Below are 26,372 nucleotides of genomic sequence, written 5' to 3'. Positions count from 1 at the left end.
GATTCTTTGTATTGTTCTCCTAGTTTCCATTTTATTGATTTCACCCGTCAATTTGATTATTTTCTGACATCTTCTCCTCAATGTGTATTGGCTTCTTTGTGTTCTAAAGAATTGTGTTCTTCTGTGTGTTTCAGTTGTGCTGTTAATTCTCCCGTGTGATTGATTATTCTCCTGTTTCTTCATGTGGGTATTTAGTGTTATGAACTTTCTTCTTAGCACTGCTTTCAAAGTGCCCCAAAGATTTGGGTATGTTGTGTCTGCATTGTCATTGAATTCTAGGAAATCTTTAATTTCTTTTTTTTTATTTCTTCCTGGACCCAGGAATTGTGCAATTGAGTGTTTCTTAATTTTCATGAGTTTGTAGGTTTTCTGTAATTTGTGTTGTTGTTGAATTCTAACTTTAAAGCATGGTGGTCTGATAAGATACAGGGGGTTATTTCAATTTTTTTGTACCTGTTGAGGTTTGCTATGTTGCCAAGTATGTGGTCGATTTTAGAGAAGGTTCCATGTGGCGCTGAGAAGAATGTAAATTGTTTTGTATTTGGATGGAATGTTCTGTAGATATCTGTTAAGACCAATTGCACCATAACTTCAATTAGTTGTTTTGTTTCTTTGTTAAGTTTCTGTCTGGTGTTCCTGTCCAGTGGTGAGAGTGTGGTGTTGAAGTCTCCCACTATAAGTGTGTGCGGTTTTATGTATGATTTGAGTTTTAGTAATGTTTCTTTTATGAACATGGATACCTTTGTGTTTGGGGCATAAATGTTCAGAATTGAGACTTCATCCTGTTGGATTTCTCCTGTGATGAGTAGGAAGTGACCTCCTTCATCTCTTTTGATGTATTTTAGTTTAAATTCCAATCTGTTGGATATTAGGATTGCTACCCCTGCTTGTTTCTTGGGTCCATTTGATTGGAAAATCTTTTCCCAACCTTTAATTCTAAGGTACCATCTGTCTTTGAAGTTGAGGTGAGTTTCTTGTATGCAGCAGAAGGATGGATTCTGTCTTCTTATCCATTCTGCTAATCTGTGTCTTTTTATAATCGATGTAAGACCATTACTGTTGAGGGATATTAAAGACCATTGATCGTTCGTTTTTGTTTGTTTTTGATTTGGTGATGGTGGGGAAATTATGTGTGGGATTCTATTCCTTTTTCCTTTTGGCTGTTGGTTAAGTGGGATTATCTATTGCCTATATTTTCTGGTTGAATGTAACTTCCTTGGGTTGCAGTTATCCTTCTTGAACTTTCTGTAAGGCTGGATTGGTGGATATGTATTGTTTGAATCTGGTTTTGTCATGGAATATCTTGTTTTCTTCATCTGTATGGAGTAAAAGCTTTGCTGGGTATAGTAGTCTGGGCTGGCATCCATGGTCTCTTAGTGTAAGTAAGACCAGGACCTTCAGGCTTTCAGAGTTTCCATGGAAAAGTCAGGTGTAATTCTGATAGGTTTGCTTTCATATGTTACTTGGCCTTTTTCCTTTGCTGCTATTAATATTTTCTCTTTAATGCTTGTTGTTTTGATTATTATATGTCAAGGAGACCTTTTTTTTTGGTCCAGTCTATTTGGTGTTTTGTAGGCTTCTTGTATTTTCATTGGCATGTCTTTAGGTTGGGAAAGTTTTCTTCTATGATTTTGTTGAATATGTTTTTTGCACCTTTGAGTTGGATTTCTTCACCTTCTTCTATACCTATTATTCTTAGGTTTGAACTTTTCATGGTGTCCCATATTTTCTGGATATTTTGTGTTAGGGACTTGTTGGACTTAAGATTTGCTTTTGTTAATGAGTCTATTTCTGCTGGTGTGTCTCCAATTCCTGAGATTTCTCTCTTCCATCTCTTGTATTCTGTTGGTTATGCTTACATCTGTAGTTCCTGATCCTTTACCCAGCTTTTCTATTTCCAGCATTCCCTCATATTGTGCTTTCTTTATTGTCTGTATTTCAGCTTTTAGGTCTTGAACTGTTTCCTTGAGACATTTGTTGATATCTTGTATTTTTTGGTTTGTTTTTTTCTTTCATTTCTTTTAGGGATTTTCTCATGTCCTCTTAGAGTTCATCTATCATTTTCATGAAGATGTTTTTAAGGTCATTCACTTCTGGTTCATCTGCATTGTGATGTTCAGGTCTTGCTGGTATGTGGTTCCTAGTCTCTGATGGTGTCATATTGGGTTTTCTGTTTTTGAATGTGGTTTTACATTGTCTTTTTCTCATCATTTCTTCTGGTGGGTATAGCATGAGGCTCTTCCTCTCCTTGTGGATATGGGACCAAAGCTCCCTCCTGGTAGATGCAAACAGATCCAATACTCTGATGTCTGTCCTCTTCTCATGATTGGAGGTGGCACTGTTCAGGTGCCTCGGCAGTGTCCAGTTGTATTGGATCCTAATGCCGAGTTTGGATCCAGTGAGCAGACCCCTAGCATCAGATGTTTCTGAACAGGCCTTTCAAACTGGAATCTGTTCCATATGATCTTAAGTGAACTAATAAACAGAAACATACTTTCTTAATAAAATACAAAAACATTGCCAGTTATATTGCCCATTGATGCCTTCTTTGTTTTTCCATAGAGAATAATTTGTAAAAGGTACTACATTATTGATATGCATATATGTATGCATTATAATTGCAATATGCATGTTGTATATAATTGTGACATCTCTCTCTATATATTATATATATATACAGATATATATATATATATATATATATATATATATATATATGTCATTGTACTTCTCAAACAGTTAAATCATGGTCTTCATATAAAACAGAAAAGCAAATCAAAAAAGCAGACTACCCTTCCTTATGAGGCTTGGATTGGTGCTGTATAATCGTGTTATATGTATTAAATTTTAGTTCACAATTACATGAATAGGGTCATGCTTCAGGAGTCCTCTTCTTTATATGTAGTTTCATTTTTTGTGGTTCAGTTATTCTTAGTCTGTTGTCGTCCAAGAATTGTGAATGGAAAATTGCTGAAATAAACAAGGGAAGTTATATTGTATGCTGCCCCTAGTGGTGTGATGGAATCTCAATCTCATACATCATTACTCTTTCCACAAGCATTTTCCTTTTGTCCCACATACCCACACTGCATAAGCTACTCTCCTTTGGACCATTCAATAGCTATCTTTGCTTTCACATTTACTGCTGTGGTATTGCTCTGCTTGGGTTCAATTAATCCAACAGGAGAGAAAGGAAGTGCCAGAGAGGCCACATTAGCATGACTTTTATTACAATATATTGTCATAATTGTACTAGTCTATCTTTTGCTATTGTTAATATCTTAGTATTTCTAATTTATAAATTAAGCTTTATCACAGTGCTGTGTGTATAAGAAAAAGTAGCACACAGAGGGGAAAACAGCATGGATAGGCCTTATTACTATCCATGGTTTCAAGCACTCACTGGTGTTTTGGTGATATGATCTCCACAGATGAGTGACTACTGTATTTTTATAGTGTTGTAGATTGATCACTACCCTGTTGAAAAGTGTCCTCTGTTGAATGGTGCCTTTGTTAATTGATATGTAATACCCAGAGCCTAGAAAAGCAAAGGGTAGCTATTTACAATGCCATATGAAACATGGAGTTCATTAAATCATAGTCACATCATTATATTGTGATTCTGAACAAAGGAGAATTCAGTTTGTATTTTTGATATGTGGTCAAGACTCAGAAGTGTACAAAGAGGTTGACATCCCTTGACCAGTGGTCATTACTAATTTAATAAGCAGGCTTCAAAGCTCTTGCAGACACAAAAGAATCTTAAGTTACATGTGTAATATGCAGTGTGGGCAAAATATTTAATTCTATTCACTTTGAAACCTAGAGGACAGTTATTAAATTTTTATGGGCAAATTAAAATTTAAGATTAAAATACAAGATCAAAAGAATCCTTTTTTCCCCCCTCTCAGCACTATTAAGGATCGGCTTTCTGAATAGAGACTCGATGTTCAATGTCATGTCCTTTCCTTCTGGAGAGCCAGATTAGAGCTAATCAGAACTGACGAGAAAAACATTATCTTTTTGTAAGTTTTTCAATTGGAGATGATTTTTTATTACTTTTTAATATATATGTAACTGTAGTCACAGGGCGGAAAATGTAAGTCAAATGCGAGCATAGGCAGTTTTGGAGAAGGAAATGTGACATGGTTAGAGATGCTTTTGTCAGTAACTTGCAACTCTGAACAATGCAAAGTTTCCTTGCATAACAAACACCCACTGGAACATGAACAAACACCAACACAAGAGTAAATCCACTCTCACCTTCTTATAATTACACTAAAAACATACTGCTGGTCACTTTCTGTGGTCCTCTTGCAAACGAGTAATACCATCTAGGGTAGATTATGAGGAATGACTAAAACCCTTAATGAATCTCTTTAGCTTATTTTGGTGAGCCCGTACCTCTGAGAACTGACCTTCGCCTCACAAAATAATGCAGGTATTACACAAGGTCCAGGACAGAAGAGCACAGGTGAGTGAGAAGTGTTCATCTCTAGTGACTTATCTCTATGCAGAAAAGAGAGATGTTGAAATCCCTGAGGTCACATGTGGAATTCTAGGACTAGGATTTAAAAATTAATTTCTATTTCATTGGTAAACAAGAGCCAGACTAGTCACTAAGACACATCTCTCCATTAGATACAACACTCTACTGTGTTGAATGTTCATATATTTAGTGTTCATAAACTGCAGTTTTATAAAGAACATAACACTGTCCAAAACATATTTTGAACAAGTGATTTGGAAGGCCATAGGTACTTTACTCAGCTATAATCTTTCAAAACTTGGATGGTTATGTAAATTTGTTATCTAAGCCAAACCATTGGATAGTGCTCATCAGACAAAAGTGCTTGCCATACTTGCCTAATGACCAGAGTTTGGATTCCTCGAAACTGTATTGAAAGTGCGATGTAGCAGTGTGCATTTGTGATCACAACATTCCAAAAGCAAGATGAAAACTAGAAACAAAAGAATTTCCTGGAAGCTTGCAGGGTGGCTAGCATGGAGTGAGCAGTGATGCAGCAGAAAGAAGAAAGACTGTCTTAAAAAGATAAGTAGCTTGGTGATGGTGGCACATGCCTTTAAGCCCAACACTTGGGAGGTATAGGCAGGCAATCTCTGTGAGTTTGAGGCCAGCCTAGTATACAGAGCAAGTTCCAGGATGGGTTCCAAAGCTACAGAGAAACCTGTCTTAACAAAACCCGAAATACCACCAAACAAACAACAAAAACAAATACCCCCTCCCCGCCCCAAAATAAGAAGAAAGAAAATGGAAGAGAGAACTGATTCGTGAAAGGGCTCTTCTGATCTTCACCTATCTTCAGATGCACAAGTCTGACCTCACATGCCTGCACTCACAACACACACACACACACACACACACACACACACACACACACACCACCACCACCACCACCACCACCACCTATGCACAAAATTCTGCTCAAATATTTGGTACTCACCAATTTTTATTTTAGGCAAAGTAATATTATGTTCTCCTAAGAATCCTTGTACAAAGGTGGCCTTACGCCAGAAGTACTGCATGGTCATATGTGCTTTCTCCTATTAAGGATGCTTCATACAATAAGAGTTATATTCTATCTCATGGCAGGGTAGTCTTACAGAGTGATAATGAATTTAGCTTGTGAATCTTGGTTCAGATATTAGCTGTACAAAATAATTATTTGTTGTGTAACTATGGAGAATTTGCTAATATTACTAAACCTCTGAATCATCACGTATATTCTGAAGATAATAATGCTACACATAGACAGAATGAGTTGCTATAAGAGCAAGCAGAAATTCACAAAGAATGCCTGGCATAAAGTCTGCCACCTGGACTAATGTTCAATAGATAACAGCTGTTCATGTAGTGTGAATTCTGTCAGGTTGACAAATCGAAATGAGAATTAACTAAGCTGTGTTCACTATAGCCATCAAATCAAACTTAGTGTGTAGTAGAAGATAATAGGTGCTTAGATTCTTTTTGAATAAAAAACAAAGGAAAATGTGAAAATAATAAAATAGAAGATTCCATAATTTCTATTTTTTAAGTAAATACAAGTTTACTTTCTTTTTTTTCTGGTTTAAAAGGTCAGAACTGCCAAAGTGACTACAGCCCAGGATGATATAATGTCTATTGCTCTAATTCATTCATTTCCAAATTGGATTCATATTAAAATATGCTGATGCATATTCAGTATGGGAGTTGACACATGAGGTTCATTCTCAGTGATTATTTTGCAGTTGGTTGAAAGCAGGGCCTAACTGTTGGAATTCTTTCAAAAAGTATTCCCCAAATATTGACTGTATAGTTTGTTTTAACTTGACAGCTGTAGTTCTACGGTACCATATTGTAGAAGGGAACAGAGTGGACACAAAGGAAATGGGTCGATATGACAGAAGATTGAGCAGTTACAGACTAGAATGCATTGTTTGAAGAATTCAACAAGAAATTTAGAGAGCTAAAAGATTCCAGTCACATATTCAATAGCATATAAGATTTAAGTCAGACAGAAGAAAATTCTATGTTCCATCAAAAAGGTAAATTGCATTATTGGAATATTGTCAGATGTTCTCATAATGGCTAGATCTTCAGATGTGATAAGAGGAAATAAAAAAACAAAGTTTTCGTGTAAACTTTCTTAATTTTAAGTGTCAAATATAGTCAGAGTTTCTTTGGACCACCAACTCCCAAATAATGGCACAGAGACTTCTTATTAAGTATTAAAGCTTGACCTTAGCTTAGGCTTGTACCCAACTAGCTTTTATAACTTAAATTAAACCATTATATTCATATATATTCTGCCATGTTGCTTGTTATGTCCTCTCCATAATGTATGTTTGGTCTACCTCACCCTGTGTTTGACTGGTGAATCCTGTCTCTCTTCTTCACAGAGTTTCTCTTTCTTCCCAGTAGTCTCACCTACCCTTTTCTGCCTAGCTGTTGGCCATTCAGTTCTGTATTAAACCAATCAGAAGGTGCCTTGGAAGAGACAGATCTTCACAGTGCATAAAAATATTATCCCACATCAGTCAGATTGTTATGTTTTGATTCTCAGTGGTGGTCTGAAGGGATCAACAGGTTTGGCTGTTGAGTTGTCTGGAGGCTGATATTGGAAGTGAGAAACCTAGGCCCTAATGGTCAACTGCAGCCTGTGACTTGGTTCCTTTTTTCATTACTATGACAAGAGGCAGCATGAAGGAGACAGAGCTTATTTCTGCTTATAGCTTGGGATGATATATACCATCAAGGTGAGGAAGGCACAAAACAGAAAGTGGCTAGTCAAATTGCAATTGTAGTCCGAAAGTATAAAGACAACCAAAAGTGAGGCAAGGCTGTAAATCCTCAAGGCCCATACCTAGTGAACTACTTCCTCAAGAAAGAGTCCACTTTTTGAGGATTTCACTACCTTTTCATACATAATTACTGAAAGGTTCAGGCATTATGCTGGCCTGCCCCTGTTACCTGGTGGAACAGGCAGTAACCTGGTCAGCCCAGAGTTCCATGGGAACTAAGTCTGCATGCAGGTGCAGAGGACCCCCTTTAAAAGACAGACTCTGCCCATTTACACACATTCTTTCTCTACACCCTCTCTCTACTCCCTACATTCTCTCTCTTTTCTCTCTCTCTCTGCCTCTCTATGGCGACCAGCCATGGCGATCAGCCATTAACCATGTTTCTCTTTTCTCTTAGTCTCCCTATTCTGATGGGCCTATAATAAACTGGTTAATATGTCTCTTAGTCTTCTGTCTCATCCACCTCTTTTCTTCTTTATCTTTAATTTCAACAAAAATTTAACATTAGTGCCTAACTTGGTTTAGGCTCCCTCTGTAAGCTCTCTTGCAGCTTGCTGGCAGGATAGGCTTTCTCTGTAACCTGTCCTGCCAGGGGCACGGAAAATTTTGGGAATCCTAAAATCTGAACTCATAACCCACTTTCTCAGTTTTTCTGGCACTTCCTCCTGCCTGTAGCAGCCTGAGATGCTGGGACTCTGTACACTTCAACTTGACGCTTTTCCAACTAAGCATCTTTGGAACCCACTCATCTGCCTGTTCGTTACAATCTGGTAAGACATTCCTTGAATTTCTCGAGGGTCAGGTTTGGGATCCTGTTCCAAAGTGGTGCTTGCTTGCTTTTTTAGTTCAGAATGCTGGATCCTTTTCTATTTTGGGATAGCTGTGTCCCTTTTGGGGCCAGGCCCCTGGCAACTCTCACAGGCTGATGGACATCCCCAGAGGAGATTTTTGCTGGTTTTTCCATTTGCCTCACCCATGGGAAATGCATAGAAGAACCTTTCTAGTTGCAGCCAACAGGCAGGTAAACAGACAAAAAAGTGGCTTATGGTCTCCATCATCTTGGCCATGTGGTCTAGCCTGGGGGCTGCCATCTTGGCCATGTGACCTACCTGTAGGCACACACACTCCATTGGCCTGTGCCAGCAAACCTGGCTGCCAGATCTTTTTGCTTTTTATTTTATTTTATTTTATTTAATTTTTTGTCTGTGATTTCTTCTTTCACTGGCTCTGCTGCTCATGGCTTGTTTACAGAATACTGTGTCTTTCCAGGGCCCTCTGTTTAAGGCTACTCTGTCCCTTTAAATCTCCTGTATGTTTGCTACCATGTGTGCACCAGAGATTGCATTCTGGTTCCTCCTTTTACTATTATCCAGTCCTGCTTGTCTCTGTACCTGTAATTTAACTTTATACCTATCTAACTATATACAACTTAAATTAAACTGTGCTAAGTCTCATATTTCTAAATTGCTATGTATCTTTAAATGATGGTGAACATTTAAAGTCATAAAGGTCTAATTTAACTATATTTAAAATATAGGCTAACTCTACACAAATTAAATTTAACTCATGCATCTTTAAATGATGATAAAAGTTTAAAATCATAAAGGTCTACTTCAAATTAACAAAGTATTTATACCACTCAGTCCATCCTGTAAGCTATTTACAAAGGTACAGCTTTTATTACAAAAAGGGATTTTTCTCTAACTAAAGGCAAATTTTTGACTGCTGAGATACTAAACAGACAGACAGCCCTCAAATGCTCAGAGATCTAGAGAATATGGCATTTAAAATGTTTTGTTAAAAAACTTTTTATAACAGAGAGATAGGCCAGCTGCTGGCCCCACCCCATTTCCTCCAAGAAGACTGATGGTCACTAAAGAAACTTCATCTGGAGTCAGTGACAATGCTAGTCATGGAACAACCCTGCCCTTCACTTCAACTGCTACAAAGTACTCCAGACCCTGGACAAGAGGACAATGGAATCAACTTTCCCTGCATTGCTTGTGAAAGACCCTCAGATCGAGGAGTCTCCACAAATTGGATGGTCCCCCCCAAAAAACTCAATGTCCAGTTAAGCTGATGTAAAAACAAGAGGTAAGTTTATTGTGGGACATTTGCACAAATGGGCCTCCCAGTCCAACAGACAAAGGAAACCCTGTTCCTCAAAAGCAGGCTTCTTTTATAGGAGAAAACCATAGGCTTTTAGGGGTTAGGGTGGTGACCAGAGTCACAGGTCCTTTGGAGGTCTCTTATCTTTGGGGCCGGATGGTCTCCTGACTCAATAGGATAGTCTGTTCTTATCTTCATGACCCTAGGGGAGGGTGGCTCTCTGGGAATTCTTGGTATTTAGTTAGGTTGTCTTGTGGCCTTGTAAGGGAGCTATTGCTGCTGGCTAGGAAATTCCAGATCATTGTGACCTTAGTTAGATTTCTAAGTTAGGTCGCCCTGTTTTTAGTGTGGGAGGTTTCTCTAAATCTCCTTATTTTATTTCTTTCTTAATTTTTAAGTCCTTAAATCCCCCCCCCTTTTTTTTTCTTTTAGGTAACCCATTCTTGAGTTACTGTGGACAATTTTATCTTGTCCCCCATCTAAGGGAGTTTTTTTGATTTAGCATTTCCACCAGGGAAAATAGGTGACATTTTTTTTCTTATGCTACTTCCTGCTGACTTTGGGGCATTGTTAGGGGTCTTAAAAATACTGAAATGTTAGTTAAAAGAAAAGGGGATTTAGGCAGTGGAGAAGCAACTGTTTGGAAGACTGTTGAAGAGACAGGGGTGTCTGCATCAGCAGGACTGGTTTATATTCTCAGCATGTCTGGGGCTCACGGTCCTTAGGAGCAGGTGTAGTCAGCAGCTGATACTCAGATGTGTCCTTGAGTCCTAGCAAAAAAAACTTTAAAGATTTGGGTTAGAAGAAACATCAGGTGACCTCAGCGCTTGGCACATCGTGGTACTGCTGAGTTAGGATGAGTGCTTAAGTGATGGATAACATTTCACGTATAAACTGTAGGAGCCTAGTGAGGAGACAAGAGCCGAATGTCAGGAGTAAGAGGAGTATAAACAGGGGTCCTACCAGGGTGGAAATTAGGGTAGTCAACCATGGAGTCCTATTGAACCATCCTTTGAACCATCCTTGTTGAGCCTCGGCCTCCCTCTGTCTTTTAGCTAATCTTTCTCTGAGTTTTGCCATAAAGTCCCTAATTACTCCTGAGTGGTTTACATAGAAGCAGCATTCCTCTCTGAGGGCAACGCAGAGTCCTCCTTCTTTTAGAAACAATAGGTCTATCCCTCTCCGGTTTTGGAGTGCTACCTCTGCCAGGGAGGCCAGTGATTCCTCCAGCCTGGTTATTGACTTTTCTAATTCCTTTAAATCTGCCGTCATGTCATTTTTGAGCTTGCTGTACTGTTGTGGTCCTTGGACCAGGGCTGCGGTTCCTGTACCAGTCCCAGCGGTGACCCCAATCCCTAACAGGATAGCTAGGGTTATGGACACTGGTTCCCTTTGATATCGGGTCTGATGAGAACCATACATGTCCTCCAGATAGCCTGCTGGATGGTACAATACATGGGGCATCAGTTAGACCAGCACACAGAAATCTTTGGTTTGGTTGAGGGCTCCTGTATGTATACAAGGGGTGAGCCCAGTATTGCAGGCCAACCATAGGCCTGGACTAGGTATCAGGTAGGTGGGTTTCGTAGGCTGCAGGAGGCTGTGGTTACAAAGGTCTTGGTGAGACTGGGGAACAAAGCCTAGGCAGGTGCCCGTTCCTGAGACTTGAGTAAGGGTTAGTTTATGGTGTGCTCCCCAATCACATTGAGATGAATAGTGGTGCTATTAAATGTCCCTATGATGGCTATGCCCTCGTAATTGGGGGGTGCAGAAGCAAGGCATAGCCAGCAAGGGTTAGTCATATCTGGCCTGGTTTGGTTAAGGGAAGAGAAGGCTCCCCTGACCAGATTAAAAATTTGCTGCCCAGTAGATGGAATATTTTCTTCCTGGGAGACAGTGGCGAGGTTGGTGGAAGTTGTAACCAGGGTAATGACTGGAGCAGGAGCTCTGGATTGGGGAAGCTTTGGGGTTCCCAGGTTTCTAAGGACTGGGTTGGGCCCTATTGCCCGTGGGATAGGGCTCTGTATCGGCAACCGGACCTTGAATATGACTCCTCGGTCTGTTCCTTTCATGTGCCATCTTAAACCCCAAGTTTTCCTGGTTAGCCAGGCTGCATAGGCTGCCTTCCCTGGGTCAGTGAAGCTGATTTTCAGAGGGAGGTAAAGGGTTACTTTGCAAGTCTGCTCTCAGTCCCCAAAACTGTGGGGACTACATTGGGGGATTGCGAATAGTTCTGCTTGACAGTTATCAGATCCCAGGAGGAGCTGGGTTTCCAATAAGCATCCCTGGTAGTTTCCCAACCCCATTTAGCACAGAAATATTCTTTATAACCTCCACACCCTGAGCCCCGGGGATGCCCCTCCCGGGGACACACACATAGAAATCAAATTGGGCCAGCTTGCACTGTGTCATTTTATTGCTGCAGCCAAATCGGCGGTTTCCTCTAGCCATGTTGGCTGTCATCTCAGCTGCCCCTATAGTCAGGATATCCCAGGTTTCTAGACCTGCTGCTAGGTGGCAAAAATCGGGGGTGAGTGTAGGTCACCAAGTACTGGGTGGCTGGAAGCTAGTGACTGACCAGACGACTTCCTCCGTCTGGGAAATCACCTGCCAGGTTAGCTGCTGGGGGGCATGTGGGGCTCCTTTAACTAAGGCAGAGAAATGGAAAAGCATCGAGCATAGTGAAATAATCAAACATTGCGTAAAAGTCTTATCTTGAGCAGGTTTTGAGTGTGCTGTAGCTTCCATTCCGGGATCTTGTTTATCGCCCAATTCTCGCTGGTGTTGGCCTTCTTGGCAAGCGAGGCATGGACCCATGCTGCTATCCTGTCCACCTTGAGTGCTGTGGGGGTGGTCAGAAGCACAGTGTAGGGGCCCTTCCAGTGAGGCTCAAGGGTATTAGACTGGTGGCATCTGATGTATATGGAGTCCCCAATCTGGAATGGGTGAGGTACGGAAGGGTTTCTGGCCTGGTACACTGCAGCCAAGGTTTCCAGATCTGGTTTTGAATAATCTGGAGTATGCATAGTAGGGCTTGGAGAGGCGGGGAGTCAAAGGAAAGGTTAGGATCAGCGGGGAGCACATCCATAATGGGTGGGGGTCCTCCAAACGAAATCTCAAAAGGTGTGAGCCCATGCACCGAGGGGGTTTTTCTAACCCGAAATAGGGCCATGGGCAGGAGCTGCACCCAGTCTTTAGCACCAGTCTCTAAGGCTAATTTGGTCAGGGTCTCTTTAATTATTCGGTTTGCCCATTCTACCTGACCTGAACTTTGGGGTCTGTATGCACAATGTAATTTCCAATTGATCCCCAATGTTTTGGCCACCAGCTGACTTACCTGGGAGACAAAGGCAGGTCCATTATGGGACCCTATTACCTTAGGAAGTCCGAACTGCGGGAAGATCTCTTCAAGAATCTTCTTGACCACCACTCGGGCGATCTCATGCTTAGTAGGAAAATCCTCCATCCATCCTGAAAAGGTGTCTATAAAAACCAGGAGGTACCTGTTCCCGAAGCTACCGGCTCTGATTTCAGTGAAATCAACTTCTCAGTTGGTCCCTGGCCCTTATCCTCTAACCCTGGTTCCCTCTGGCAGCTTGAGCCACCCTGCATTCACCTTTGCACAGGGGGCACAGGTGCTGGTGATCTACTGGATGAGGGCATTGAGGTTGTGAATATAGTAGGTTTGCTCTTCTCGTTGTAGAAGGGTTCTTAGCTTTTTGTGCCCGAGATGGGTCCATTGATGTAGTTGCGACAAAAGTTTCTTAGTGGGCCCCTGGGGCAACAGAATTTTGCTTAGGTAGAGCCAGACATTTGCCTCCTGGTCATAGTTGGTCCCCAGACTCTGGACTGTTTCTAAGTCGAGGTTCGTGTATTCGAATCCTTGACATGGGGTTGGATCAGAGGTCTTCAGGGAGAGGACTTGTGGCCTCAAAGCTGCTTTTCTTGCCTCTTTGTTGGCCATTTGGTTCCCTCTAGCAACTGGGTCTTTTCCCTTCTGGTGTCGGGGCAGTGTATAATGCTCAATCTTCGTGGCAGATAAAGAGCCTGCAGGAGCTTTAGGATCTCAGTCTTATTTTTAATGTCTTTTCCTGCTGAAGTCAAAAGTCCCTGTCTCCGATAAATTTCTCCATGTACATGGGCTATAGTGAAGGCATAATGGCTGTCTGTATAGATATTGACTCTACGGCCTTCAGCCATTTTGAGTGCTTGGGTCAGGGCAATCAGCTCTGCTCTCTGGGCTGAGGTTCCTGGAGGCAAGGCATTGGCCCATGTTGTAGTCTGCCTGTCCACCACCGCTGCTCCTGCCTTTCGTATACCGTCTTGCAGAAAACTGCTCCTGTCCGTGAACCAGGTGTGCTCAGCTCCTGGTAGCAGTTGATCCATCAAGTCTTCTCGGGCTCCACAGGTCTCGGCCAGGATCAGGCCGCAGTCAAGCGGCAGAGCGGTTTCTGCATCCACATCCGGAAGGAGGGTGGCCAAGTTTAAGGATGTTGCTGCTCCAAATCGCAGTCTGTCTGGGTTGAGGACCAAAGCCTGGTAATGTGTCATTCGTGCATTCGAAAGCCATCAATGGGGGGGGGGGGTGTCAGATCACTGCCTCAATCGCATGGGGGGCTACCATTGTGAGTGGCTGACCCAGAGTCAATCTGTCCTCGTCCTTGGTCAGAACCGCCACAGAAGCCACCATCTGGAGGCAGGGGGGCCAGCCCTTGGCCACATTGTCCAATTTCTGAGAGAAGTATGCTATAGGTCTCTTCCAGGGTTTGAGCTGTTGTGTTAAGACCCCTTTTGCCATCCTAGCTTTTTCATCCACATAAAGGGTGAAAGGCTTGTTTATGTTGGGGAGGCTTAGTGCAGGGGCAGACAGTAAGGCCTTTTTGATGCCATCAAAGGCCTTCTGATGCTCCTCTGTCCATGTAAAAGGGTTGCTAGCTTTAGTCAGAGCACGCAGTGGGGCTGCCAGCTCCTCAAAACCCAGGATCCAGAGATGGCAGAACCCCGAGCTGCCCAGGAATTCCCAAACTTTCCGGGAGCTCTTGGGTGGTGGAATCAGGGCCACAGTTTGCTTAAATCTTTCTGTTAGCCATCTCTGGCCACCCTGGAGCCGGTATCCTAAGTAGGTGACTTGCTCCCTGCAAAGTAGGGATTTCTTTGCCGAAGCTCTGTACCCCAGTTCCCCCAGCTTTTGCAGTAAGGCCCGGGTACCTTGGAGGCAGTCTTGTTCAGATTCCAGAGGAGGAGTTCATCTACGTATTGAAGCAGGATCAGGTTAGGGTTATGGATCCAGAAGTCTGCTAGGTCTTGGTGTAGGGCCTCATCGAAGAGGGTTGGTGAGTTCTTGAACCCCTGGGGGAGCCATGTCCAAGTGAGCTGGCCAGAAAACCCAGTCTCGTGGTCCTTCCATTCCAACGAGAATGTGGGCTGACACTGGGGACTCGTTCTGAGGCAAAAGAATGCATCCTTAAGATCTAGCACCGTGTACCAGATGTGGCTCGGAGGCAACATGCTCAGCAAGTTATAAGGATTGGGCACTGTCGGATGGATGTCCTCAATTCTTCGGTTGACCTCGTGCAGGTCTTGAACTAGCCTGTACTCCCCCGTACCTGGTTTCTTTACAGGGAGAAGGGGGTGTTCCAAGGGCTGTGACAGGGCCTAAGGATGCCTTGTTGTAATAGTCTATTAATATGTGGCTTGATTCCTTCCTGGGCCTCTTGGCTCAAGGAATATTGTTTAATGGCCACTGCAGTGGCTGAGGGCTTGAGGTTGATAATTAAAGGAGGCTGTTTTTCAGCCAACCCCATGCCTGCTGTTTCTGCCCAGGCTTGGGGAAATTTTTCTAACCAGCTAGATTCCATGGTTGGTTAGGGGGGTGAGGGATCCTCTAGAAGCCTATATTCATCCTCGAGCAGTAAGGTCAATACTTGGAGGGGTTGTCCCCCCTCTCCTGTGATGGTGGCCCCCTTCTGGTGGAAGTGAATGTCGGCTCCTGCTTTAGAGAGGAGGTCTCTCCCTAATAAGGGGTAAGGACATACGGGCACCAGCAAGAGTGAGTCACATGTCCAGTCTCAGGTGGACCTTACGTTCGGTTGTCCATTGGTGTAGCTTTCCTCCGGTGACACCCTGGACCCAGGCGTTCCGGGTGCTCACAGGTCCCAGGTCTGAGTCAGGACTGAGTGCTGAGCTCCCATATCTACCAAGAAAGTTACAGGTTGCCCCCCGACGTTAAGAGTTACCCTGGGCTCAGGGGGAGGCACCTGGCCCTGACTGACCTAACCTCCCTCTCTCAGAGAGAGAACGGGGATGGGCTTCCGCCTTGGATTCTTTGGGCAATCCTTGACCCAATGTCCCTTTTCCTTGTAGTAAGTGCACTGGTCTCTCTCCACTCTTGTTCTCCTTTTGTCTCCCAGATTCCCTGTCTGACCTGGCCTATGTTCTGATCTCTGAACTATGGTGGTCAAAATCTTAGCCAGCTCTTGGTTTCACTTTTTGTCTCTTGCATTTTCCCTGTCCTCCTGCAACTTTCGTAATCTTTCTTCTTTCTCTTCTGGAGTCTCTCTCTTATTGAAAGTCTTTTCTGCTTCCTTTACTAAGTCTCAAAGGGTGTACCCCTGTAGCCTCAAGGCGCTATAGTTTCTTACATATGTTGGCCGCCGATTGTCCAATGAATGACATGATTACATTGGCCTCCCTATCCTGAGCCTGGGGGCCAAAGGCAGTGAACATTCTGTAGGCTTCCATCAAATGCTCTAGAAACTCTGTGGGGGTTTCTTCCAAGCCCTGAACTACTGCATGTACCTTGGCCAAATTTGTGGGGTGCCTCCCTGCCCCTTTGAGACCTGCCAACAGAGTCTGGCGATAAAGACGGTGACGCTCCCTACCAGCTGCCGTGTTGCTGTCCCAATCTGTCGGTCTGATCAAGGGAAAGACTTCATCTATTTCATTGGGGAGCTGTGTGGGTCTGCCATCTGGCCCCTGGACGTTCTTCTGGGCCTCTAGGAATACCGGTTGTCTCTCCTTGGTTGTGAGGAGGGTCTGCAGGAGCTGCTGGCAGTCATCCCATGTGGGCTGCTGGGTGATAAGGATAGATTCAATAAGACCTGTCAAGGCCTGGGGGTCATGGGAAAAGGGGGAGGTTATGTGTCTTTCAATTATAAAGGTCCGAAGAGGAGAAGGGTCAGTATTGGTAATGCCCCTCCCCCATCGACTGGAGGGGAAAGGCCTGGGAGATCCCAGAGCTGTCAGGCCCCTCTGGTGTCCTGTCTCTGCGAGATTGCAGTCGGGTGGATGGTGGCGGCGGGTCCCCGGGGCCTCTGGTAGTAGAGCTCGCCGGTAGGGGCCTCTGGTCAGGTGCTGGGAGCTGGGGTGCTGCCTGTTTGGCATTAGGGTAAGGAGGAGGGGGGTCCAGGAGGAGGAGATCCTCCTGTATATTGGGGAAGATGGTGGGGGCTTTGGGCCTAGGGTTGGGAGATCGGACTCTGTCGAGGGGAACAGGGAAGAAGTCGAAGGGGGGGGAGAAGGAGTAGGGATGAGTGGAACAGGCGATGGCAGATGTGTCAGGCGGGGGCCTGAAGGAGGGGGTGGGAGGAAGGGGTCTGACCCAGGGAGGAGGATCACAGCTCAGACTTTCCCAGGTGACAACATAGGGTACATGGTCGGGGTAGCCCTGTGGTCCTGGCTGGAAAACAAGAGCTTTGACCTGCAAGATAGTAGTGAGGTCAAAGGTACTGTCTCTCGGGCAGCCTGTATTGAGAGCAGGCCATTCCGAGAAACAGAGAGTCCGCCAGTTTTTCTTCCAGATCTCTACTGATTCGTTGTGTGCTCAGTCCTGCCAGTAACCTAAAGTCAAACTTAAGGGAGTATTTAGTTGCTGACCCATGGGAAGAAGCAGAGATTGACACAAATGACAACAACAACGAGACAAATACAATCAGACAGGACAAACTGTGCGGTTGACAGGTGGTGCCAAACCAAATTACAAAGTTGGAGGGAAGCAAAGTCTGGGGCCGGCTGTCCCGGAGAAGTGAGACTTCGTCTCTTCTCCCTCCTCCAAATGACCCTCAGACTTTCGTCTGGGCCTAACCATGAACCTCAGAACACATCTGTTCAAAGCAGGACCATGAGTTTCAGGGTACGTCTATCTCCCTCTATGGTCCTTACCAAATACAAGTCCTACGCAGGCACAACTCAAGAGACATAACATAAAACATATAGACACATAGACACATAGACTGTCTTACCTCCAACTGGCTGTAAAATTGAGTCTGGGGGGCGGTGTCCTGATCTCGGTGGGACCTCTAAATGAAAGACCCTCAGATCGAGGAGTCTCCACAAACCTCATGGTCCCCCTCAAAAAACTCAATGTCCAGTCCAGCTGATGTAAAAACAAGAGGCAAATTTATTGTGGGACATTTACGCAAACGGGCCTCCCAGTCCGACAGACAAAGGAAGCCCTGTTCCTCAAAAGCAGGCTTTAACAGGGCGTTGGTGGCACTCGCCTTTAATCCCAGCACTTGGGTGGCAGTGGCAGGCAGATCTGTGTGAGTTCAAGGCCAACCTGGTCTCCAGGGCGAATGCCAGGATAGGCTCCAAAGCTACATAGAGAAACCTTGTCTCGAAAAACCAAGAAAAAAAAAAAGCAGGCTTCTTTTATAGGAGAAAACCATAGGCTTTTAGGGGTTAGGGTGGTGACCAGAGTCACAGGTCCTTTGGAGGTCTCTTATCTTTGGGGCCGGATGGTCTCCTGACTCAATAGGATAGTCTGTTCTTATCTTCATGACCCTAGGGGAGGGTGGCTCTCTGGGAATTCTTGGTATTTAGTTAAGTTGTCTTGTGGCTTTGTAAGGGAGTTATTGCTGCTGGCTAGGAAATTCCAGGGACTCAGATCATTGTGACCTTGGTTAGATTTCTAAGTTAGGTCACCCTGTTTTTAGTGTGGGAGGTTTTTCTAATTTTATTTCTTTGTTACTTTTTAAGTCCTTCACTTGGGCCAACGGTAGGTGAGCCTTCCTGTAGTCCGTAATCCATAGGTCACATGCTATCAGCAAGAAGGAGGACTTTGGGGGTGGCTGTCCATGCAGCCTGCTGGCAAGTCTGTTATTCTTTAATCATTAATTCAGGTAAAATCTTATCCTTCTCAAGAAGGATGCTTTTGATGACTGGTAGCTGGCAAGCTTAAAGCAAAATAGATTTCAGGAACAGGTATTTTAGGGTTTAAATGTGTGAAGATAGGAAAGTGTAAGATGTATGAAGGTCTGGGAATGTAGTTATAAAGGTCTGAGGATGGAAAGATCTAACACGTTGTATAAATGCAAGTTATGAAGGTCTGAGAATTGAAGGTATGAAGGTATGAAAATGGAAAGTCTAAGATGGTAATGTAAGGTATATGAATTAAAGTTATGAAGGTCTGAGGATGAAAAGGCTTAAGTGATGATAAAGTGAGTTGAGACATTAGAAAGAATGAAACATGTTCCTGATTTCTCTATTTCTCATGCTACTGCTCATAGTAAAGTTCTACAATACCACTATAGGATCATAACTATAAGGTCAAGATTAAGATGCTTTTCATTGTCCAAAAAAATCTGTCAATTTTAAAATTGTAATGCTTCCAGCCAAGTTGCTTCTAACATGAATATGCAACGATTGTGTCTAATACTTATGTTTCCACAAACTCTAATGATTCTTGTAATTTCGAGGGAGCTGAATTGGATCCAAACATACAGGTCAGATTCACTCCAGTTATTCAATCTTTCCCTGGTCCCAGGACTCCCTTCACTCATGTTGGGACTCCTCAGGAACCCCTCCCTCATCTTATAATCTTCCTCTCAAGTGACAGGACCTAAGAAAAACATTTTTCTAAACTTAACCTTGTCCTCTGCTCTGCCAATATCTTGCCAGGTCTAAGAGGCACCAAGGAGTTCCATATAGCCTGGACTGCGATGAAACAACCAGCCATCCCAGGACGTGGCAGCACCCCAACCTTCTCAGGTCCCCCAAAGATGGTCAATGCCCCCCACATCAGCAGGAAGCAGTCTTGAGAATTTTATGCCCTTATTCCTTAATCAGCCCTGTCTAACACCCTGCCTTTTTTAAAATAATAAATAAAGGTGGGATTGAAAGTTTCAGACATTATGCTGGCCTGCCCCTGTTACCTGGTGGAACAGGCAGTACCCTGGTCAGCCCAGGGTTCCATGGGAACTAAGTCTGCATGCAGGTGCAGAGGACCCCCTTTAAAAGACAGACCCTGCCCATTTATACACACTCTCTCTACACCCTCTTTATACTCCCTACATTCTCACTCTTTTCTCTCTCTCTCTGCTTCTCTATGGTGACCAGCCATGGCAGTCAGTCATTAACCATGTTTCTCTTCCCTCTTAGTCTCCTTACTCTGCTGGGCCTATAATAAACTGGCTAATATGTCTCTTAGTCCTCTGTCTCATCTGCCTCTTTTCTTCTTTATCTTTAACTTAAACAAAAATTTAACAATTACCATGTGGGAATGAAGTAGTCAAATATTTCATATGCAAACCATAGCAGTCTTCCAGTTATTTATATATGGCTTGGGAGATTAGAAAGATTTCTATACTATACTAGTATTTGAAAATTCAAAAGTTTAATATTGTTCTCTCTCTCTCTCTCTCTCTCTCTCTCTCTCTCTCTCTCTGTGTGTGTGTGTGTGTGTGTGTGTACAGGTGTATGAGACAGAGTCTCTCACAGGTCTGTATGTGATCACAAATGTTAGGATGGCTAGGCAGTGAGTTCCAGGTATCTGCCGTGGAACTATTTTTGTACAATATAAATATGTATCACTCTCACTTTTAATAAAATGCTGATTGGCCAGGCAGGAAGTGTAGGCAGGGCAGGCAAACTAAGGATGATAGGAAGGAGAAGGATGGAGTCAGGAGTCATCAACCAGAGGCAGAGGGAATGTGGCATATGAATGTGCCATGCTAATAAAGAAATAGGCATGTGGCAGAGAGTAAATAAGGAATATGGGTTAACTTAAAAATGTAAGAGCTAGTTAGTAATAAGCCTGAGCTACTGGCTGAGCATTTATAATAATACTACGTCCCTGTGTGATAATTTGGAAGCAGCTGCCATATCGGGAGCAGGTGGTTGGGACAGGAAACATCTGTTTACAGGTGTCCTCTGTTGGAGCCCATGTATAAGTGTAATATTCTAGAAATGTTTTCACCTGGCCATGAATTCTAAGAGCTCAGAATTTCTGTTGTCTTTTACATGTTACCTGCTTACCTCTGGATGGCCTGGCCTTGTTGGGGAATGGCTCCTATTTTGTATAACAAAAGACTAAGGCCTGGGTGAGTCTACACCCCACTCTGACAGTTAGTGAGATGTGCTGATATGGAGTGTCTGAGGACTTGAGTATGAGCTGCTTAAGAGCGTCTCTAGGGTTAAAGGAAATATTTCCAATCAGCCCTATATACATGATAATACAAGTCTTCTGCCACTGCCCCCATTTTGGATAGTTACTTGAGATGATGCTTGAATAAACCATGGCTTCAGTATCGACTGAGAGCCCTCCTGTGATGACCAGAAGTCTCTGTCTCATTCTTAGCATCATTGGGTAGCTAGGCCTTTCCTCATCCACATTCCCACAAACAGGATCAGACCTGGGGCAGTTTGGCTGGTACAGATCACAGCCCCAAAGGCATCATCAGTCCAGGATAGATGACCTCTGCAGCATGGGACTAATACAGGCTGGACCACAGCACTCCTCCCTAGTGCTGAGATTGAAAATGTTTTCTTCCACAATGCCTGGCTTTTAAAATTATGGATTCTAAGGTTGAAAGAAAGCATTTTATCAACTGGGCATTCAAGACTAGCTGATGAGTGAATTTGTCTCCTTATCTCAACCCCCAAAGTGCTAGGATTATAAACATGTGTCACCATCCCAGCTTTTTTATGTAGGTATGGGAAGTTAAACAGGTGCTCAGGCTTGTATAATGGGTACTTAGCTAACAAAGCCACTTACTTAGCCATCCAATAGTTCTTGATCTACAAAACTTCCATGAAATTTAGATTTCAATGTGACAGATAGCCATACCTGCACATTTACATATCACCTTTGGCAGCTTTCTTACTTCCAAAGTAGGACTGAACTACAAGAAATACTCTATTAGCATTCTGGTCCACATTGTACATGTTGAATGATGCAGTTGTAACACGTTAGCACTTCAAATACCTCTTGTTCTGTAATGACCTATCTGTTTCCTTTCTCTGTGTGCATCTATTATGGCAGAATGAGAAAGTATATTTAAACTGTGAGAGTCTGAATGTCTTGAAGATTTTTATGTCCTAATTTCTTTATGTTATCCTATATGGCAGATGTGATCAAATTAAGGGTTTGAGATGGGAAGATAATACTCAGTTATCTGGTGTCTTCAATGAAACTACAATGGTGATTATAAGAGAGACCTAGGGAAGCAATGGAGATGGTGGTGTAATAATAGAAGTAGAGAGTGGAGGGATGTAAGCCCCAGCAGAGTTGTTCTAACAGCTTCCAACAGTGGGAAGAGGTGAGGAAGGATCTTGCCTGAACAGCCATAGCAATAACTGGCTCTATAGCTGACTTAGTTTTAGCTCATTTAAGACTTCTAGTTCCCAAAACTAGAATGAAATAATCTGTGCTATTGTAAGCCACAGATTTTACTGCAGCTTATTATAATAGCCACAGGAAACTAATACATTATGTCTCACTTTTAAAACATGGTAGGGTGTAAATTATTTATTATTGAATTTAGTGTCAAAACACTGTGTTTAGTATCCAATGCAGTTGTCTAAAAAAAAAAACTACAACACATAGTGAATGGCATTGGCAGAATAAATATTCATTACAATATTACTAAGGCACAAAAAAGCAATATGTGGGAAAACCAGAAACATTTAAAGGGAAATACCTCATTATTGCTGAATTTTTTCCCTTATCACTGAGAAATGAACATGAAGCTCTAACTAAAATAAATTTGCAAATGGCATATTTGTTAACTCAGCAGAAAATTATGCTTACTGATCATGAGTTGATTAAGTCACGTTTGGTGACAATAACCAAATAAATGTGCTTAGGAAGAAAAGTTGTTTATGACTGTTGTACTTTTGGAAAGAACAGATGCTTGACAAGTTAATAACATTTGGAACAACATCAACAGTCAATAAAATAAGGAAAACAATTTTGAAAAGATAACTTGGTTACTGGTAAGTTGACAGATGTTACCAAACTGCTGTGTTATTTTTTGTTTGCTTGTTGTTTTGTTTGTTCTTCTTTTGTTTGTTTTTGGGAAGTCAGCCCCATGCTTGAAGAGAATGAAAAACACTTTGTATAAAACATTAATAGGTAAGCCCTTTTTGAGGAAAATTAGGAAAACAGTTTATTATAACCCAAAGTGGAACACACTAAAATGTATTATCAGTGGAGATAGTGATGGGCAAAAACATTGGTTTGTGAGACAAAAATGCAAAATTTGTGAAATTGCCAGATATTAAAATCACATGGCTATTCATTTTATTATAAATCATACAATCATTGTAAAGAATACTTGAAATCTATCAATTGTTATTAAGCTGGTGGTGTCAACTGAACCTCATTCATTGTTCTAAAATCAATCACTGTCCACTTTATGAACAGACATTAGCAGGTTACCTTGATCTGCCCTACACTAGCAAGTCTGACAGTGTTAGAGGAGTGAAGTTTCCTTGTAATTGCTAGAGCTTATGCCTGATGTCAAGTTTTCTCAACAAGAAAAAATACATTTTGGCTGTTATAGAATATTGCATGTTTTGGAAATTAATTTCTTTTTAATGAAAATTTGATAATACTGTTTAATGAATTAAACAAAAATTTACAAAGCAGAAAAATGCTGGTGTTAAGTTGAAGGCCGTATGAAATTAGGTAGGCATTAGTTAATATTCCTAGAATTGTAAGTAATATCAACCTGCATTACACACTTCCTGTTCTGTTAAAGAGTGAACTGCAAAAATCTCTAATCCCACACAAACCTGTAACAATGTATTATCCAAATACATCTAATATAGTTCTTGTCACATTTTCCAGTCACAAAGCAAGTAAAAAGAGACTTTTCATATATCAAAATCCAATTGAAGAGCTTCTACCTAATGTTTAATTGGAAGTGATTAATCAACATTGTAGTGACATATTGAAAGGCAGGTATCAAAGTGAAGAACCTAATAGAATTTATAAATGCCTTCCTGAAGATGGATATACTCAATTAAAATTATATGCTTATGAATTAATACCAGTATGTGGTAATGCCTACTGTATGAAAGAACATTTTTAAAGAGGAAATGGGCAAAAATCTCATTATAGATCAACAGTAACAGAGGAAAATTAATCGCTGACTTTGATCATGAGAAAGATTGATTTAATTCCACTTAAGTGGAATACCAACCCTGCCTCTAAACAAAAATGTGAAAATAAATTTTCACATTAGTATGTTAAAAATGCATACTCATTTATTGCATTTTAAACTATATATGCATTACCTTTGTATATAACTAGTTGCTCTTGCCTCTTACTTCACAAAGTTTGAAGTATTTACTAGCTGTCCCACTTTAAAAATTTGCTAGTGCTTACTGTAGTTAATTTTTTTCAACATCCAAATTAAACCATCTATGTATTCCTTAGTTCATGTGGCTTGACAATATAGGTGGAGGTAGGGATGCAGCTCTCCAAAGAAAATTTAGAGTGCTTTTTAAAATAGGACATTTTCTATGTAGGCAGATAAAAATGGACATGAATCCAGCAGTTTCAGAGGTTCATCTACTCCCGTTCCAGCCTTGGAATGCTTTTCTGGGCAACACAAGCCTGTCTTCAAATCCTAGACAGGTACAACAACCTGGAGTGTATCGACCAGAGAAGAAGAGGGGAGGAGACAAGGGCAATTGTGGGCCAGCAGAAGATCATGCACATGACACTAAATATATGTCAAGGCATCTAAAGCCAACCTGAAACTTCCTGTACACTCTCCAGCCACTATCGTTGTCAGACATAACTTCTCTTCCCTTGGAGATTCTTTTTAACAGCCAGAGTCTTCCCCACCTGGTCATACATCTTGTTTAGTAACAAAATTATTGTTTCTGGCAGGAATCTTTGGGCAATGATCTCTCTGTAGGTTTAGTGATTGTAAGACAACATGTTACACTTATGGCTCAGCTTCAACTCTGCAGGAACTTGTACCCAGAAAATTTGCTGCGACAGTGTAGACTTCCATCCTCTGATTAAATTATGTGAGATGTGTACTTCTTATCCCTGGTCTCCTTAAAGTGCCTCTGAAGGTTATCTTCCAAATAAATCATGTGTCCTTGAACTCTTGTCTTAGGTTCTTTGATGTATGAATCACATAAATAATGATCACATATAAAAGGTTTTAAAAAATATTTTTGCAGAAAAGCTAGTTCTTTTTAAATAAAATTAAGAAAATTATTCCATTTAAAATATGCTGAGAAAAATCCCATTAAAATAATTTTAAAATGAGTAAAATGCTTAGAAATAAATGTAAGAAGTTTAATGTTTACACACTGAAAATCACTACACATTGATGCAAGAATTTGAAGGCGAGGCAAATAAATGAAAGACATTTCATTCTCAATAATTGTCACACTTAAGATTGTTAAAGTATCTATAAAATGATTTTATAAATAAATTTGAAAGAAACTTATTGATTCAACACAATCATATAAAATATCAGCAGCATCTTTTTGTAAAAATAAGAAAAAATAACCATCTTAAAAGTCATATGAAATTTCAGTGAATAGATCTTTGTTCACAAATTCCAGGAAAAGGAACACAATATAATTAATACCCAAACAGGAATCGATAGGACCAAAGATGAGTTGGAGAGGAATGATTGCATGGCAGCTACAAAGAGTTGTGAAGAATACAACTAAGGCTAACCTTTGTGAGTGTGGAGTCTCTAGGTTTTGGGACAATCTACAAAGGGAGATGATACACCTACCTTTCCCTATAATACATGGGATGGGATGCCTTTTCACTGTAGTGTAAGGTGTATGGTCCTGAAGGTATGTAGCAAGACAAGTAATCAAGGCTGTACCATTAGAGAGTGAAACAAAGTCCAGTGATGGATGTCTTTTACTACATGCCATGGGGTGGCATGCTTTTTTTGGTGAACAAGGTCTGTCTCAAAAGTGCAGTATATACACCACCAAGGACAGATGGTAAAAGAGACAATAAAATATAAGCCCTGAAAGCAGGATAGATGGGAGGGATACTAAGCAGGCTTTGATAGTCTTTGTTTTGAGAAATAAAAGACTCGCAACTGAGACTGAGTTGTCTTCCAAAAGACAATTTACCAATGCGAGTGAGGAATTATAACAAGAAAAATATAGAGATGCTTTTTTTTTTTTCTGAGAACCAAGCAGATGCTATAGCAGGCTGCTCAATCTTCTATAATAGATCAGGCCTCAATTTCAGAAATTGAACATGCAGTTTCTGAGGGAGCATGAAGAAAGGACAATCCATCTCCAATGCCCTGACATCAAGGACAAGGAGACCTGATACATGCAGCACCAAGTCTGAGTCATGGTCAACCGATAACCAAACAAGGACAAAGCCTGGGACTTGTCCAGACCTGCCCCAAAATGAAAAACTGTAGCCTTGACCAGCCCCTAACTATCCCTAGCCATTTAGAGCATACTAACATGATTGACACTTGCTTAAGCCAACAGTAGATAAAATGACCTAACTCCCTTAGGACCACCCCTTGGCTATGCCTAAAAGAAGCCTGCAAGCTTCTCTCAGGATCTTACCTATCTTGCTGTCATGTGGATTGTCAGGCCCCAGCAAGCTGGAATAAAAATGCTCTTGCTGATTACATATGTGGGTGGTGGTCTTTTGTGGGACTATTCCAGGACCCTAACATTCTCCAAGTTAGCCTCTAATTAGGTAACAAAAGTAGAAGAAAAGGAGG

General features: G+C 41.9%; 1 long non-coding RNA gene across 1 annotated transcript; it reads right to left on the bottom strand.

The window, feature by feature from the left end:
- Nucleotides 1-9,379: 9,379 nt before the first annotated feature.
- On the bottom strand, nucleotides 9,380-17,906 carry LOC118239219. The gene is made up of 2 exons (XR_004770902.1): nucleotides 17,652-17,906; nucleotides 9,380-16,482 (listed from the first exon to the last, which is right to left on the bottom strand). It is a non-coding gene; the product is annotated as an uncharacterized LOC118239219 (long non-coding RNA).
- Nucleotides 17,907-26,372: the final 8,466 nt, after the last annotated feature.

The sequence above is a fragment of the Cricetulus griseus genome, chromosome 7, assembly GCF_003668045.3.
Source record: "Cricetulus griseus strain 17A/GY chromosome 7, alternate assembly CriGri-PICRH-1.0, whole genome shotgun sequence".
Taxonomy (NCBI): Eukaryota; Metazoa; Chordata; class Mammalia; order Rodentia; family Cricetidae; genus Cricetulus; species Cricetulus griseus.
The sequence above is the reverse complement of the archived record's forward strand: the minus strand, read 5'-3'. Positions and strand labels throughout refer to the sequence as shown.